Genomic DNA, 18348 nt, shown 5'->3' on the forward strand with positions numbered 1-18348 from the left:
AGCAGTGGGATACTCCAGAACCCTCATCAGTAGCAAAAAAGACACTCTTCAGCTACTCCTCGGAACAGTCCCTTAAGTGATAGCCCCAGCTATGGACAGCACTGAGACACCATATGCAATGTTCCAGGCCAGGTACCCTTTAGCCTTAATACAAAAGGGGTTACAGCAGTAGGTGTAGACACTAGAATTCTGCATACAGGTCTGTACTCACAGTGTCCCTGGATACTTGGATACCACTTTCCAATATCTAAAGTGGACCTTCCAGGCTGGATCCTCAGAAGAAAATCCATTGTATAGCTGTAGCAAGTCTTAGCAAGTAGGCCCTCCAGCTGGGACCTCCGTGAACATTAGATACATGTTTAACTGGGCTGCCTGAAAGGGCAGCAGCCCTTCAGGCTGGAGCTTCCCCAGCTGCACAAGAACTGGGCTGCCTGAGGCTATTGCCACCTACTAGGCAACCTCCCCAGGGATTGGGGAGAGACAACATAAATATTCAGACTGATAATTTGCATCCTCCCAACCCACTATATTCTGGAATCCCCCAGAAGACGGGGAACCAATCAAGCCTGCAGCCTGCAGAGCCATGAATATCCCAAAGCAATCACAAACTGCTCTACTGTTTACAGTCTAGCCAAACAGGACTACATTTACCTAACTTTCCTAGCAGCCTATCTGGGAGGGTGCCACACACCTTACTTATTGCTGTCTTACCTTTGGCAGCAGGGGAAGAAATAAGGGCTGTGGTTGTTCCCTCCCAGGACAGAAGTATATAGACTGTAATAATAGTATGGCAAAGGTTCTTAGCCTTCCGTTTTACTTTAAAAAAGATAATGTCAGAACTTGTGCCGAAGGACCATCAGTAAGTAGACAGAAGTGATCCTGGCCAAGCTTCATTTTACATTTAAATGTTTCGGTAGTGGATGCGGCTAAAATGTCCCACTGTTCCATTGTAAGATGGAGAAATGTAAACTCATTCTAGTCCTCGTTTATTCTAAGAATTCCAACCACAAGTTATCCACAAAACTTTTTTTTCAGCAATTAGTCACAGTTGGATACTTAACTGGTACAAGTATTTTTAGTCCTCTGCTAAGACATTGGTGTCATTTGCAGGAACATTCATAAAGGTACACCCAGATACAACAACGTGTCCTGTTGTGAAACCTTTCTAATGATTAATTCGCAAGCCTCTCACTTGTCTCCTGGGCAAGCATGATACATAGCTGCTGCGAATCCAGTAACAGTGTGAAAATGAAGGTAATAAGTCAGCGTACAGATACTCCAGTTTGGGTGTTAGTGGAGAGGGACTGTTGGCTTCTGAGAATAGAGTTTAGACTAATACTGTTTCAGTGTATTTATAATAAAGAGACGACAAGTGACCTCACAGGAGCTCATACTCAATATGGCAGGCCAATAATGAAGTATTTGCAGAACACAATAGTGTTGCCATATGGTTTTTGGGTAATCTAAATTAAGTAGAGATATGTGTGTATGTATATATATATATATATATATATATATATATATATATATATATATATATATGTATATATATATATATATATATATGTATATATATATATATATATATATATATATATATATATATATATATATATATATATATAGTGGTGTCTGTGTATGAATATAAATATATATATTCTAATTATGAATATATTTAGTGTAGTGGCTGAAGACATTTCAGTCAGAGTACAACGTTTATTGTTCATTTAGCATGCTAATTCATGGCATTTAGTACATAGCCAAGCCTTTGTTGTTACCAGACATTTTGGAGTCAGTGAATTAAACCACCTTATGTGATGGACCCCATGCTGGGATGTTCACTCAAGATAGCCCCATCCTGTTTAAGCTTGGGAAAGGTCACCCACCAGCTAACACTTCCCATCTTTATTATGTCATTACCAGAACTCTGTGGAGCTAACTGATGAGATTTATCCTCACTTCCTGCAGTCTCAGTGCTTGTATTTTCTAATATGATCATATCCTACATACCATTAGCTATATTGTGCTATATACACTCACCGGCCACTTTATTAGGTAAACCTTGCTAGTAGTGGGTTGAACCCCTTTTGCCTTCAGAACTCCCTTAATTCTTTGTGGCATAAATTCAACAAGGTGTTGGAAACATTCCTCAGATTTTGGTCCCTTATTGACATGATGGCATCACGCAGTTGCAGCAGATTTGTCGTCTGTACATCCATGATGTGAATTTCCCATTCCACTTCAACCCAAAGGTGCTCTATTGGATTGAGATCTGGTGACCGTGGAGGCCATTGGAGTACAGTGACCTCATTGTCATGTTACAGAAACCAGTGGTGAGATGATTTGAGCTTTGTGACATGGTGCATTATCCTACTGGAAGTAGCCATCAGAAGATGTGTATACTGTAGTCATAAAAGGAATGAACATGGTCCGCAACAATATCCAGGTAGGCCGTGATGTTTAAATAATGCTCAATTGGTACTAAGGGCCCCAAAGTGTACCAAGAAAATATCCCCCACACCATGACATCACAACCACCAGCCTCAACCGTTGATACAAGGCAGGATGGATCCATGCTTTCATGTTTATGCCAAATTCTGACCCTACCATCTAAATGTTGCTGCTGAAATCGAGACTCATCAGACCAATCAACATTTTTCCAATCTTCTGTTGTCAAATTTTGGTGAGCCTGTGCAAGGTGACAGAAGTGACACCTGGTGTGGTCTTCTGGTGATGTAGCCCATCTGCTTCAAGGTTTGATGTGTTGTGCTTTCAGAGATGGTATTCTGCAAACCTTGGTTGTAATGAGTGGTTATTTGAGTTACTGTTGCCTTTCTATCAACTTGAATCAGTCTGGCCATTTTCCTCTGATCTCTGACATCAACAAGGCATTTTCATCCACACAACTTCTGCTTACTGGATATTTTCTCTTTTTCTGACTATTCTCTGTAATCCCTAGAGATGATTGTGCATGAAAATCCCAGTAGATCAGCCGTTTTTAAAATACTCAGATCAGCCCGTCTGACACCAACAACCATGCCATGTTCAAAGTCACTTAAATACCCATTCTGATGCTCGGTTTGAACTTCAGCAAGTCATCTTCACCACATGTCAATGCCTAAATGCCTATATGAGTTGATGCCATGTGATTGGCTGATTAGCAATTTGTTTTACCAAGCAATTGAACAGGTGTATATAATAAAGTGGCCAGGGAGTGTATTTCTGTATCTAGTCAGTTGGCCACTGACATAAGTCTTTTTGGGTGCTACAGGTGTACTTCCTTTATTTTTCCAGCACTATAACATATTTACATATTTGTTCTTCAGTACTTTTAAAACATTTGATATGTTTGCGTTTTATTATCCCAAAAGCAAGTGCTGTGCACAGATCCTGGAAGCATCCCAACATAATAAGCTTTTCTCATAAACATGCCTGGGTAGACATGATTAAACATGGGATTACAAGGAGAGATGAACAGCGCAAATCCATCCGGTATGCCGTTTACTGTGGATTAAAGCCACAATCAGCTTGTCCATTATCAAACAACACCAAGTGATCACCTTTTAACAAGCGTGATGACGACATTGAAAACAATAATTTGTTTCACTGGTAATCTGTGTTTTAGCAGATGACAATGAAAAGGAATTATTCTGTCCGCTTGAGGGAAAACGAGAGCTCGTTAAAGATTAAAGTTCAGTCCGGGACACATCGAGAAATTTCCTGATATATTGCTTGTTTGTCATAGGTTATTTAGGAATCTGTCAAATGTCCTCGCACTTTAAGAAGCACACTATTAAAGCAGCATATGTCCAAGATTGATCGGACAGTTGGCAATGTGTGGATTCATTCACCCAATATGATTGGATGAAAGACAATTATTGGTATGTAAATATCCACTGTGGATTCCTCATCAAAATGTCAGATTTATCCAATCACTACTGTAAAAGGAACTTTTGAAGTGATTACCAGTTTACCACGGAAGCTGTTCTCCATCTTCCAGAACAGCATCACTTCTACTAATTCTCTGATTGGACCTCCCCTACAGGATCCAATGGGGAATCCTCAATCACAAACTAATAGAGGCACTGGAGATTATCAGTCAACTTTGCTGCAATTTATTCTAGGAAAATAAACTGTAATCGCAGAGATGGAGTGATTGTGAACATATGATAGTGAACCAATAATAAGTCCATTAGTCAATAGCCACCCTGGCGGTATGATTATGTCATATTTTTGAATCTCAAAGGGGTACGCTGTTTTGCATAGAAATTTGGCGTTTTTTATAATGAGGGCCTGTAATTCTTAGTAATAACACACTTAAATCTGTGCAAACAAGAGTCTAGTAGATATGCCAGGTATGATAAAGTTTAAACATGAATTCATAAATTATAATAAAATAAATAACTATAAATAACTATAAAAAATAATAATCAAATTTATTTCCCCCTGATTCACTATCACTCAATTCTGCACGTGTTCTAATTTACTATCACTGTTTTCTAGCTGGTTTAAAACCGCTTTTGACGTAAAGGGACACTTTTTGGTGCCATGGACAATCTACAGTTTCCAGGCAGAAAGAACAGTATATATAATATAAATGTGCATGCAGGGCACTGGACAAAGCACTAGGGCCAAAAGGGAGGTGAAATGATTTGATAAAGTAATGTAATCTGTAAGATTACAGTGTATTGTATGTGTTTTTTCTGTGTGCTTTCTGAATTTGCCGTCGGGATTTACCCCATGCATCGTGGCGCTCGCAGGGAACAGAGTCCGGAACACAGACATCGGACAGAGGACACAGCCCGCAGACACAGCGGGGGGACATCGCAGGATTCTAGGTACAAGGTAAGTAACCTGGACCAGGATCCTAAAATGCAATCCCGAGTGTGGCTCGGGGCTACCGCTAATGGTACTGAAATTTAACCCCCAAGTCACACTCGGGATTACCGCCAGGGAGGTTAAAGGATCAGTTCTTCAGAATACATGGTGGAAGCTATCCTCAGAGAAAGCCAGCACTGTGAACAGATGAGGAAGGGAAGACACAGGAAGCGCCACCTCAGTGTAGTATTAAAGCAAAGTTTTAATCACAAGGTATATGTAACAGTCACAAGATGGAAATAAATATCAAGCTCATCTGTGTGATGAAAGTTGTTTCTCTCCAGGCGTCCGAGATTGTCATCCAGGCATCAAAGAGATGGCATGGGGTTCGTTTAGGCAGTCCTGTGGCCACCAGGAAGTCCGCCGAAACCAGCATGGAACACAAGGAAGTGATGTCACCAGAAGTGATCGGAAAATATGGAGAGACCGTTCTACAGGCCTGTAGAAAGATTTGAGCTCAGAATGCCTAGCCTGCCTACTGAGGAACATTCATCAGCCAGGAAGCTGCGCATGGGAAGTACTTGGACATTCCAACATGACAATGATCCAAAACACAAGGCCAAGTCAACCTGTCATTGGCTACAGCAGAATAAAGTGAAGGTTCTGGAGGGGCCATCTCAGTCTCCTGACCTCAATATCATTGAGCCACTCTGGGGAAATCTCAAATGTGAAGTTCATTCAAGACAGCCCAAGAATTTACAGGAACTGGAGGCTTTTTGCCAAGAGGAATGGGCAGCTTTACCATCTGAGAAGATAAAAAGCCTCATCCACAAATACCACAAAAGACTTCAAGCTGTCATTGATGTTAAAGGGGGCAATACACGGTATTAAGACCTGGGGTATGTAAACTTTTGATCAGGGTCATAAATTCTGCCAGGGTATGTAAACTTATGAGCACAAGTGTATACAGTATATGTATACAGTATGTCACAAAAGTGAGTACACCCCTCACATTTTTGTAAATATTTTATAATATCTTTTCATGTGACAAGACTGAAGATATTACACTTTGACACAATGTAAAGGAGTGAATGTACAGCTTGTATAACAGTGTAAATTTGCTATCCCCTCAAAATAATTCACACAGCCATTAATGTCTAAACCACTGGCAACAAAAGTGAGTACATCCCTAAGTGAAAATGTCCAAATTGGGCCCAAAGTGTCAATATTTTGGGTGGCCACCATTATTTTCCAGCACTCAGTCCTCTTCCACTCCTCCATGATGACATCACGGGGCTGGTGGATGTTAGAGATCTTGCGCTCCTCCACCTTCTGTTTGAGGAAATAAGTGGTATGGTAAAATGTAATGTAAAACCAATGTGATGGTTAAAAAAAGGTGACTAGAATAGACATACAAAATCTACAAGTAAAAAACTGTGAAAAAAAGCTTGTGTAAAAAATCTTGTAACAAAATGGGCAACAGTCCAAAGGTAAAAATGATTATTATTAATAGTAGATGTCCACATTTCAAACGAATCCCAACAAAGTGACTTGTGCTCAATCCAAATAGTGACAGTCTATCTTGGCTTCTTGTGCAAAAAAAAGGAAATGAGTGACTTTTCAGTGCTTATGTGTGCACTCACCAGAAAACCTTACCCCTGTGGGGGTAAAGAGCGTGTAGTAAATACTCCTGCTCCTGAGGTCCCACTCCTCCACAATGTTACTTTGGGCAATGAGGTATCCTCCAAAGGACATAATCCATCCACCGATAGGGGTCATATGCAGTAGTGTATTTAGGTTATGTGCCTGACTAAACTCGTGCACCCCCTAATTAAAATATGACACACCCCTTCCTGTCAATGCCACACCCCTTGCTGTTTAAGACCTGCCCTGAAATTTTCGAGTGGGGACAGTAGTTCTGAGGGCCTTGGGGGGGGGGGGCAATGGATTCCCTTAGGCCCCGTACACACCATAGAATCTATCCACAGATAAATCCCATCGAATGGGTTTCAGCGGATAGATTCTATGGTGTGTACACTCCGGCTGATATTTATCCGCGGATATTTCCGAATTCCAGCAGATAAATATTTGTCGACATGCACAGAATATCTATCCGCTGGAATCGGATCCCACGGATGGATCCGCTCGTCTGTACAGACTCACCGGATCCATCCGTCCAAAGGGATTCCCCGCACGCGTCGTAATGATTTGACGCATGCGTGGAATTCCTTATATGACAGCGTCGCGCCCGTCGCCGCGTCATAATCGCGGCGACGGCGCGACACGTCATCGCCAGAGGATTTCAGCGCGGATTTCAATGCGATGGTGTGTACACTCCATCGCATGAAAATCCGCCGAAATCCTCGAGAGGATTTATCCGCGGAAACGGTCCGCTGGACCGTATTCGCGGATAAATTCTCTCGTGTGTATGGGGCCTCATTTGCATAGATTTCCTCTCACTTCCTGTTTGGCTATGGGGCAGGAAGCAAAGGGAAAATCTCTGCAATAGGACAGGGATGGTAAAAAATTAACTGACAGGGGCTATAATCCTCCCTTACTCTATCCAAAATGAATTAAAAAAGTGTTGCCTATAGTTCTACTTTAAGCACAAATTTCTGCAAATTTTATGGAGAGGAGAGGACTAAGAAGATATAACCATGCCAATGGTGCAGCATCTTTAGAAGAGGCTTCCTTCTGGGACGACAGCCATGCAGACCAATTTGATGCAGTGTGCAGCGTATTGTCTGAGCACTGACAGGCTGACCCCCCACCCCTTCAACCTCTGCAGCAATGCTGGCAGCACTCATATGTCTATTTCCCAAAGACAACCTCTGGATTTAACGCTGAGCATGTGCACTCAACTTTTTTGGTCGACCATGGCAAGGCCTGTTCTGAGTGGAACCTGTCCTGTTAAACCGCTGTATGGTCTTGGCCACCGTGCTGCAGCTCAGTTTCAGAGTCTTGCCAATCTTCTTATAGCCTAGGCCATCTTTATGTAGAGCAAAAAAAAATTCAAATCGTCAGAGAGTTTTTTGCCATGAGGTGCCATGTTGAACTTCCAGTGACCAGTAGGAGAGTGTGAGGGCAATAACACCAAATTTAACACACCTGCTCCCCATTCACACCTGAGACTCTTTAACACTAATGAGTCACATAAAACCAGGGAGAGAAAATGGCTAATTGAGCCCAATTTAGAGATTTTCACTTAGGGGTGCACTCACTTTTGTTGCCAGTGGTCTAGACATTAATGGCTGTTTGTTCAGTAATTTTGAGGGGACAGCAAGTTTACACTGTTATACAAGCTGTACACTCACTACTAGCAAAGTGTAATTTCTTCAGTGTTGTCACATGAAAAGATGTAATAAAATATTTACAAAAATGTGAGGGCAGTACTTACTTTTGTGAGATACTGTATATATGTATTGTATTGATCATTTTTCCACGTTTTTATGTTAGCAAGGCACATTGTATATGGAAGTCTGTTAAAGGTTATGTATCTTAAAACGTATGCTAGCAGCTCTCATTTATTTTTGTCACTTTTTTAATCCAAGCGCAGAATTGCACAGGCTTATATTATGTCATATTGCTTCCCATTTGTGTTTGTTTTGTGTCCCCATTGTGTTGGGATTCTTGCCTTGTGCCCCTGGACATATCCTTCAATTAAAAATTGCTGCCTGTGACTCTGTTTTCTGTCCCCACTGCATCTGAATTGCTGCCCCGTGACTCTGTATATATCCCTTTGTACCATATCACTATTCGTAACTTGCTCACTGGTGCTCTGGAGTGTTACATGTGGACTTTGCCCTATAATTCCCTCCTGGAATCCTGCTGAGTCTCTCCAGCTTTATCATACTACTGTGATCTTGCATCTCATTCCGTGTATCCAAATACCTCAATAAAGCAACCAGCATCTTGGGTTCCGTGTGATCTGCCTCTGTACTCGTATGCTCTCTCTCCCAGTACTTCTAGTTCATCACAGGGCCTTTAAGTAGTAATAGATTGTATGGATAATAGAGTGCACAGATTATTCTTCGAGGAGAAGAATATCATTTAGCGTCCCTTTAAAGATATTTTTTAAATCGCTTCCTATCTCTGTGTGACATACGTTTGTAGATAAATAAAGCTACTGTATATCACTGACATCATTAATTAAAAAAGTCATGTGATCACTGAGTGATACAGTATTCAAATTAAACAGGATTTATATAGAGGGATCAAAGGGCCCTGCCCATTAGAGCTTACAAGGAAGGGTCAAGTGACATACAAGCTAATAACTGTGGGGGATAAACTGATGGAGAATGAAAATGTACAATTTATTAGTTAGAGACGATAGTCAGACAGATTGTGGTAAGGTGTTCCAGAGGATAGAAGAGGTTCTGGAAAAGTCCTGGAGGTGAGTAGGGAAGGTCTTGGGAGTAACGAAGAGAACAGTTTGGTTGATATTTTGAGATAAAGTTGGTGATGTAGCTGGGGGCAGAGTTGTGGATGGCTTTGTAGGTTGTTGTTAGTATTTTGAATTTGATTTGTTGAGTGAGCAGAAGCTAATCGAGGAATAGGCAGAGGGGGTAATGTACACTGAAATGGATAAGTCTGTCAGCAGCATCCATAATAGCCAGGATATTCATCCAGGATAGCCTATGTCAAGATAGGTCCACTACGATAAAACACACCAACATAGATCAAATCTCCCTACATACGTTTTACATGTATATCTGATATCTTCAGGAGACTTTCTCTTCCTGTTCAACACTGCAGTGAAGCCTGGGCACACAACCAAGACAGCTTATGGGAGGAAAGGCACCCCCCTCTCCACATAGGCAGAGACTTGCAGAGCTGTTCTGTGAATAGTTTAGCTCTCTGCTAATCTGTAGCAACCTCCCTGACACAAATTTCAGCCTGGTTTTATCTCTTGTGATGGAGAACTTGTCAGAAGTTATCATGCTGATAACAGAGCTACGGAACAGCAGAAATCCACGGGACTTAATGCTTTGAAGAGAGATAAAAAAAATACAGATTTATGTGCCAAGCTCAAATTTCATGAATCGGGTTTACATCCACTTTAACCACTTAAGACCCGGACCATTATGCAAGTTAAGGACCTTGCCCCTTTTTGCTATTCGGCACTGCGTTGCTTTAACTGACAATTGCGCGGTCGTGCGACATGGCTCCCAAACAAAATTGGCGTCCTTTTTTCCCACAAATAGAGCTTTCTTTTGGTGGTATTTGATCACCTCTGCCGGTTTTTATTTTTTTCGCTATAAACAAAAATAGAGCGACAATTAAAGAAAAAAAAAATGCAATATTTTTTACTTTTTGCTATAATAAATATCCCCAAAAAAGATATAAAAAAAAAACAGTTTTCCTCAGTTTAGGCCGATACGTATTCTTCTACCTATTTTTGGTAAACAAATCGCAATAAGCACTTATCGATTGGTTTGCGCAAAATTTATAGCGTTTACAAAATAGGGAATAGTTTTATGGCATTTTTATTAATACTTTTTTTTTACTAGTAATGGCGGCGATCAGCGTTTTTTTTCGTGACTGTGACATTATGGTGGACACATCGGACACTTTTGACACATTTTTGGGCCCATTGTCAGCGAAAAGTGCTATAAAAATGCACTGATTACTGTGAAAATGACAATGGCAGTGAAGGGGTTAACCACTAGGGGGCGCTAAGGGGTTAGTTGGGCCCTAAGGGAGTGATTCTAACTGTAGGGGGCGTGGCTGTAAGTGTGACGTCACTGATCGTTGTTCCCTATATCAGGGAACAGATGATCAGTGTCACTGCCACATAGAAGAACAGGGTTTGCCACATTGAAGAACGGGGTTTACACACACCTCTCCCCGTTCTTCAGCTCCTGTGACCGATCGCGGGACACTGGCGGCGATCGGGTCCCACGGGCACAGCCGTTGGTAGTGCGCTCACGACCCCGTGGCTGGGCTCTTAAAGGCAACGTACAGGTACGTGCCTGTGCCCAGCCGTGCCCTTCTGCCGACGTATGTCGGCGTGAAGGGGTCCTTAAGTGGTTAAGTCATAATGTACTAGTATCCCACGCATACTAGCACATTGTGACAGACTTACCTGTAAAGCGGATTCCTCCCGCTCAGCTCTAAGACAAATCCCCAGCACTGACATTTTCACCTGGTCTTCCTTCGGGGGTTAAAGGGCATGCACGCAAGAGCCCTTAGCTTTGGCACATAGCTCTGATGGTATGGTATGCTGTACCTTCAGAGCATATCGTCATGGTAACGTCATCGGCAGGATCACTCGTGAAAATCTCCTAAATAGTGCAAGTTTAGCAGACATTCACTGTACCTACAGGTAATCCCTATTATAGGCTACATGTAGGTACATGTTCAAAAGTGAAGTTTAACTCCACTTTAAATAGCAGTGATTAATTCGCCACCAGAGGATTTTTGGTGAAACTCACATATAATGCTTGATAAATAGACCAGTAAGTGTTAAAAATATATTTATTTAACCACTTGCCGTCCGCCCAGCGTCAAATTACAGAGGGATGTTCTAGGTGGATGTCATATGATGCACTCCCGCGGGGGCGTGCAGCCCAGCGATCGTGGCCCCGCTGTGTTGCTAGGACACAGCGCGACCCAGATCTCTGTAAAGAACCATGTGATCGACTGTGTCCAATCACATGTAAACGTGAAAGTGCCATAAATTGGCTCTCCTCGCCTCACACTGACAGTGTGTGTGGTGAGAAGAGACGATCAGCGGTATCTTCACGCAAGGGAGAACAGGGAAGGTAATCAGGGCACTGATCATCAGGATTACAAGAAAACTGCAGCAGTACCATCAATCAGTGCCCATGAGTGCCACAAATCAGTGTCTGTTACTGGTGCCAGTCAGTGCTGCCTTTTAGTGCCCTTCAGTGCCTGTTTATCAGTGCTGCCCATCAATTCCCATCAGTGCTGCCTATCCGTGCTGCCTATCAGTGCCCACCAGTGCTGCCTATCAGTGCCACCTATCAGTGCTAAACAGTGCCACCTATCAGTGCGGCATAAGAGTGGCACCTATCAGTGCCCATCAGTGTGGCATAAAAGTGCCTTCTTATCAGTACTGCCTAAACAGTGCACTTCAGTGCTGCCTCATCAGTGCCCATAAGTGCCACCTTATCAGTGCCACCTCATCACTGCCAACTCATCAGTGTCCATCAGTGCAGCCTCTCAGTGCCGCCTTATCAGCGTACATCAGTGAAGGAGAAAAATGACTTATGTACAAAATTTACAGAAATAAAGAAAACATTTTTTTTTTCAACATTTTCGGTCTTCTTTTTTTCTTAGTAAAAAATAAAAAACCCAGCAGTGATTAAATACCACCAAAAGAAAGCTCTATTTGTGTGAAGAAAATGATTAAAAATGTAATTCGGGTAAAATGTTGCAGTACTGCGCAATTGTGCTTCAAAGTGCGACAGCGCAGAAAGCTAAAAAATGGCTTGGGCAGAAAGGGGGTGAAAGTGCCCGGTATTGAGGTGGTTAAAGACAGGTCCTGGATAATTTAGAGCTCCCCTAACTCTCAGGGGTCATTTATAATTATTATTATACAGTATTTATATAGCACCGACAGTTTGAAAGCCCATTGCACCCTCAAAAGCCACTTTAGTTGACTTTGAAAGTAAGGTGACATTTTAATGAAATGTTTCTCTTTTTCCAAAATTTTAGCATTACAAATATTCCCAGTTATACTTTTTTCTAATTTTAAACTAACATTTGCTCAACTGACCTACTAAAATAAATGACACAAATGGTAAAAGGATCCCTAGAGGCTTTTGGCAGCCATAAAACGTGGCATAATGATTCACTTAGTAGTGAAGAAAAGATACAAATGATAGCCCTGGAACATGGACATCCAAGGAGAAGTTCCCATGTTTCCATCCCGGTCATATACTGTATTTATCGGGCTATAACGCGCCCCGGCGTATAGCGCGCACCCCCGAACTTGAAGGAAAATTCCTGCAAAAAAAAAAAATACTTACAGTTTGGATGCCCCTCGTCGGTGTCTTGCCCGTCGTCCATCGCGTCCTGCCTGTCGTCCATCGGTGGCCTCGTCCGGCGTCCTTCTGCGGCCATCGTGGTGTCCTCCCCGCTTGATCCCCGCTTCCCGCGCTGTGTTCGAACCACTGCGCCGACATATGCCGAGCGGAGTACACTCGGGCATAGTCGGGCGGGCTCGGCTCCTCTAGCGTAAAGGACGTACAGGACGTGACCGTGAGAGGGGCCGAGCCTGCCTTACTATACCCGAGTGTACTCCGCTCAGTATATGTCGGTGCAGTGGTTCGAACACAGTGTGGGAAGCGGGTATCGGCGTATATCGCGTACCCACGATTTTGCCCTGATTTTCAGGGCAAAAAAGTGCGCGGTATACACTGATAAATACGGTATGTGTGTCAGTGGTAAACTCCTGTGTTCTACACCCGCCTGTCAAAGCCTAAATCCCACGTCACAGCTGTCAGGGAACCACACTTACCATGCTTAAAATAACGAAAGCCAAGTGGAAGGAATCCTTATCTGTGACAGGTCTATGTGTTCTAGTTTGATAATGAGACCCCCAGCCCTGGAAATGGAAATAAGAGGAGACATCCAGCAGCCTTAATGTATGATCTTATTAGGAACTGGAACTGTGGGGAGCAGGAGGATTCTGCAGAAAGAATTACCTTGTCTGAATCTAAAAATACATCCAGGGCCAGTCTCAGCTTCATCCCAGAGTCCTTTGTGTTCTGTTAACTCTCGCAGCCGCTGGGTCCCCGAAGGCTCCCACTGGGAAAGCTTAACAGGTCAGAAAATGATTTCTTGGAAACAAAGAAATCAAAGTGTGAGAACCCTCCCACAACAGCCGTCATCGATATCTGCACCGTCTTTCTATTCTACTTCTTACCTTCTAAAACTGAACTCCAGACAGACAGCTAAGCGCACAGATAAAATACAAATATGGGAGCTGTCTTATATGCTGAGGGTTGTTTTTTCCCAGTTCCTCCAGTCCTGAGAGGTGCACAGCTCTCTGCCACACAACCCTGTCTGCTAGGTCAGGATAACAGATTCTCTGTTGCAGTTAATTAACACCTACAGGTCGTGGTACTTACCCAAACTTTGACTAGACAGTGAAAGGAGACATTACAGATTGATGGCCTTTTCTGAGCCGCAGCAAAACTGACTTCTGGTACTGCTTCTTTTTCTCCCAGCCTGGGTTTTGCTGTCACGAGAGGCTCATGTCATGACAAATTCAGTTTTTTTTTTTGTTTGCATTAAAAAAAAAAAACATTTACCGTATATACTCGAGTATAAGCCAAGTTGTTTATCCCTTTTTTTAGGGTGAAAATGCCCCCCCTGGGCTTATACTCGAGTCAGTGTACCTGAACGATGCATCGCTCCTCCGCAAGGCGGCAGCCACTACTATAGGCCGCGAATTCGGACTAGTCTTCGAATCCAGCGCCCATCTTGCTCCTCCCGGCCTCCCTGGTGTCTGATCCTGCTCCACAGGCTTCCAACCAGGCGGGGTATAAACGGAGCGGTGCCCCCCCCGCATGGCGGCAGCCCCAAATCCAGACTGTGGCTAGTCCCGGCCTCCGGCGGCCATCTTGGTACTCCCGGACTCTCCACCAGCGCTGCATCCCTCCTTTCCTGACTTCTGCACTCAGGCCTACAGAGGCTTCCTGAATCCTCCAGGTGAGTGGCACAGTGAGGTTGTAATAGGCACAGTAATGTTGAAATGGGCACAGTGAGGTTGCAATGGGCACAGTGATGTTGGGCACTGTGAGGTTGCAATGGACAAAGTGATGTTGGGCACTGTGAGGTTGCAATGGGCACATGATGTTGGGCACAGTGATGTTGGGCACTGTGAGGTTGCAATGGGCACAGTTATGTTGGGCACAGTGATGCGTGCAAATGGGCATTGTTGACCCTCTTTTCCACTTATGCCCCGTACACACGATCAGTCAAACCGATGAGAACGTTCTGATGGACCGTTTTCATCAGACCAAACCGATCGTGCGTAGGCCCCATCGGTTATTTATCCATCGGTTAAAAAAATTCAATCTTGTTTTAAATTTAACCGATGGATACCTAACCGATAGAAAAAAAACGATCGTTTGTAGGCACGTCCATCGGTTAAAAATCCACGCATGCTCAGAATCAAGTAGACGCATGCTTGGAAGCATTGAACTTCGTTTTTTTCAGCACGTCATTGTGTATTACGTCACCGTGTTCTGACACGATCGTTTTTTTAGCTGATGGCGTGTAGGCGCGACTGACCATCAGTCAGCTTCATCGGTTAACCGATGGAAAAATCAATCAGACCGTTTTCATCGGATGGACCGATCGTGTGTACACGGCATTACAGTAGCTGCTGCATTCTCACCCTAGGCTTATACTCGAGTCCATAATTTTTTCCATTTTTTTGTGGTAAAATTAGGTACCTCGGCTTATACTCGAGTATATACGGTAATGCAGTAATGATGATTACAGAACAGCGTTAAATTGTGTTTTTTTATATCTACCTGGAATTAAGCTTTTATCTTTTAAAGAGGTCATGTCATAGCTGGGTGTCTGCAAAAAAAATGAATATTCAATGTTAAGGAATAACACAAAAGTCCCATTACTGAAATAACATATACAGTATCTCACAAATGTAAGTACACCCCTCACATTTTTGTAAATATTTTATTATATCTTTTCATGTGACAACACTGAAGAAATTACACTTTACTACAATGTAAAGTAGTGAGTGTACAGCTTGTATAACAGTGTAAATTTGCTGTCCCCTCAAAATAACTCAACACACAGCCATTCATGTCTAAACCACTGGCAACAAACATTGTAGCAAAGTGTAATTTCTTCAGTGTTGTCACATTAAAAGATATAATAAAATATTTACAAAAATGTGAGGGGTGTACTCACTTTTGTATGTTTTGCTATGGCTATTTTAGTGATTTATAGCATAAGTATATGGAATAAAAAATTGTGGTCGTCATGTAGTGTTTTCAGAAGCTGGGCTTCCTCTATTCATATGCTAATGTTCTTGTTTGACTGCTTAATGGAAGCCAGTGAAACAGGAAGTGATGTTTGTATGAAGTAGGGGGAGGGAAGAAATACCTAAATAATACCTAAATAATGTGCTAAACACAAAGGAAGTAGTAGTTTGAAGGATTCCGAGAAGGTAGGAGGAGTTTTGGAAGAGATCATGGATAGAAAGAAGACAACTCCAATATCTCCCTCAATCTTGAGTAACTTTTGGTGTATCCCTATCGCATACATTGTCCATACTCATTTTCTAAGAAGGCTAGATATCTTGTGTATATTCTATGTATATTTATAATACTCTATAATACTCTGTAGGTTTATATTGTTTTTCTAACTGTGTAGGTAGTTTGTGTGAGTACAGCATTCTTGCTTAGTAAAGCACATTGATATGCAGCACAGATTTCTATGGGGGTTATTTACAAAAGGCAAACCCACTTTGCACTACAAATGCAAACTACGGGCCAGATTCAGGTAGATCAGCGGATCTTTAGATCCGCGTGATCTATCTGATTTAAGATACTCTGCCGCAAGTTTGAGAGGCAAGTGGGTAATTCACAAACCATTTACCTCCAAACTTGCGGCGGCGGATCGTAAAACCTCCGGCGGAATTCAAATTCCGCGGCTAGGGGGAGTGTACCATTTAAATCAGGCGCGTTCCCGCGCCGATTTAAATGAGCATGCGCCGTCCGCGAAATTTCCCGGCGTGCATTGCTCCCACTGACGTGACTAGGACGTCAGTGGTTTCGACGTGAGCGTAACTTGCGACGCGCGGGTTTCTGAATCGGCGTACGCAAACAACGTAAAAAAATTCAAAATCAACGCGGGAACAACGGCTATACTTAACATTGGCTGCGCCTCATAGAAGCAGGGGTAAGTATACGCTGGGAAAACCACTACGGAAACGTCGTAGCAACACTGCGTCGGGTCCGCGTACGTTCGTGAATTCGCGTATCTCGCTGATTTACATATTATTCAGTGTAAATCAGCGGGAACGCCCCCTGCACCATTTTCAAATTGAAAATAAGATCCGACGGTGTAACACAGCTACACCTGTTGGATCTTAGCCATATCTATGCGTAACTGATTCTATGAATCAGGCGCATAGATACGACCAGTGTAAGTCAGAGATACAACGGTGTATCAGGAGATACACCGTCGTATCTCTTTGTGAATGTGGCCCTACAAGTGCAAAGAGCATTGAAAGTGTATTTGGAAGTGCAGTCGCTGTAGATTCGAGGGGGACATGCAAGGAGAATAAAAAACAGCATTTTAGCTTGCACATGATTGGATAATAAAATCAGTAGAGCTTCCCCTCGTTTCAGATCTACCCCTCAGATTTACAGCGACTGCACTTCCAAGTGCACTTTGCACTTGTAGTTTGCACTTGTAGTGTATTTGCCTTTCGTAAATAACCCCCAATGTTTTTTCTGGCATTGCATGTGATGGACCTTCTCCTGCTCATCCACACCCAAGAATTAGTTTGCTATGCAGCCGTCCCTATATTTGCATTTCAGCTGTGAATTGATCCGTTTGTTTGGACTTTCCCTTTAATAAATGATGTTCAGTATATTTAAATCTTTCATCTGTAGAAAAAAAAGGAAAGCAGACATCCTGCTAGGCAGATTAATTGCACCACTTTAGCGTTGTAAAGGTATAAGTGACAAAATGCAAGGAATGTCATCTGCTGAATAACGGATTTGGATGAAGATAAAAGTCTCTCATTGCTAACTCAGATACTGGCAGCTTTTTATGTGAGCTGAACATTATCGGAGTGATGACTTATGGGAGAACAAAACACAGTGTCCTGTCCTCTTGTATCTCACTTAGCGGCTATATTTTCTGCCTGTGCCGTCAGCTCCTGGAGGGAGAAACTGATTGCAGAAGTTATGTACTGCTAGCGAGACTGCTTTATCTTTGATTAGGAATTTATTGACAAATAAGAAAGGAGAGGCTAAAGCATTCAGTTAATTTCAAAGAAGAACTGCAGACAATCTATTTACAATCCCATTTAGAAATCAAATATTTTTCAAACACTGCTAGTGGTAACATAGGAACAAAGGCAGAAAGAAACTTGGGGTCTCAACCAGGTCTTTGCTCCTGGAAAATCCATTGGGCCATATACTAATAAATCCAACCCCCATTTGGTGCCCGCAAAATACCATCACCTTGAATCTGAACCCAAAAACTGAACAAAATGTAACACCATATATACTCGAGTATAAGCCAAGTTTTTCAGCCCTTTTTTTAGGGTTGAAAATACCCCCCTCGGCTTAAACTCGAGTCAGTTTACCTGAATTCTTGACAGGGGTCCATTTTTTTTAAAGGTTGCGGCTTCCTCCTGGTGTTCCGTTCCGTGATAGGCATTTGACACTGTGTTCCGCCTATCACGGAGGTCCCCTCATCCTCGGACAGTTTCCCAGCAGACACTGGGCCAGATCCACAAAGAAGTTACGTCGGCGTATCTATTGATACGCCGCGTAACTTCTAGGATGCTCC

This window comes from Rana temporaria, chromosome 3 (genome assembly GCF_905171775.1).
Source record: "Rana temporaria chromosome 3, aRanTem1.1, whole genome shotgun sequence".
Lineage (NCBI taxonomy): Eukaryota > Metazoa > Chordata > Amphibia > Anura > Ranidae > Rana > Rana temporaria.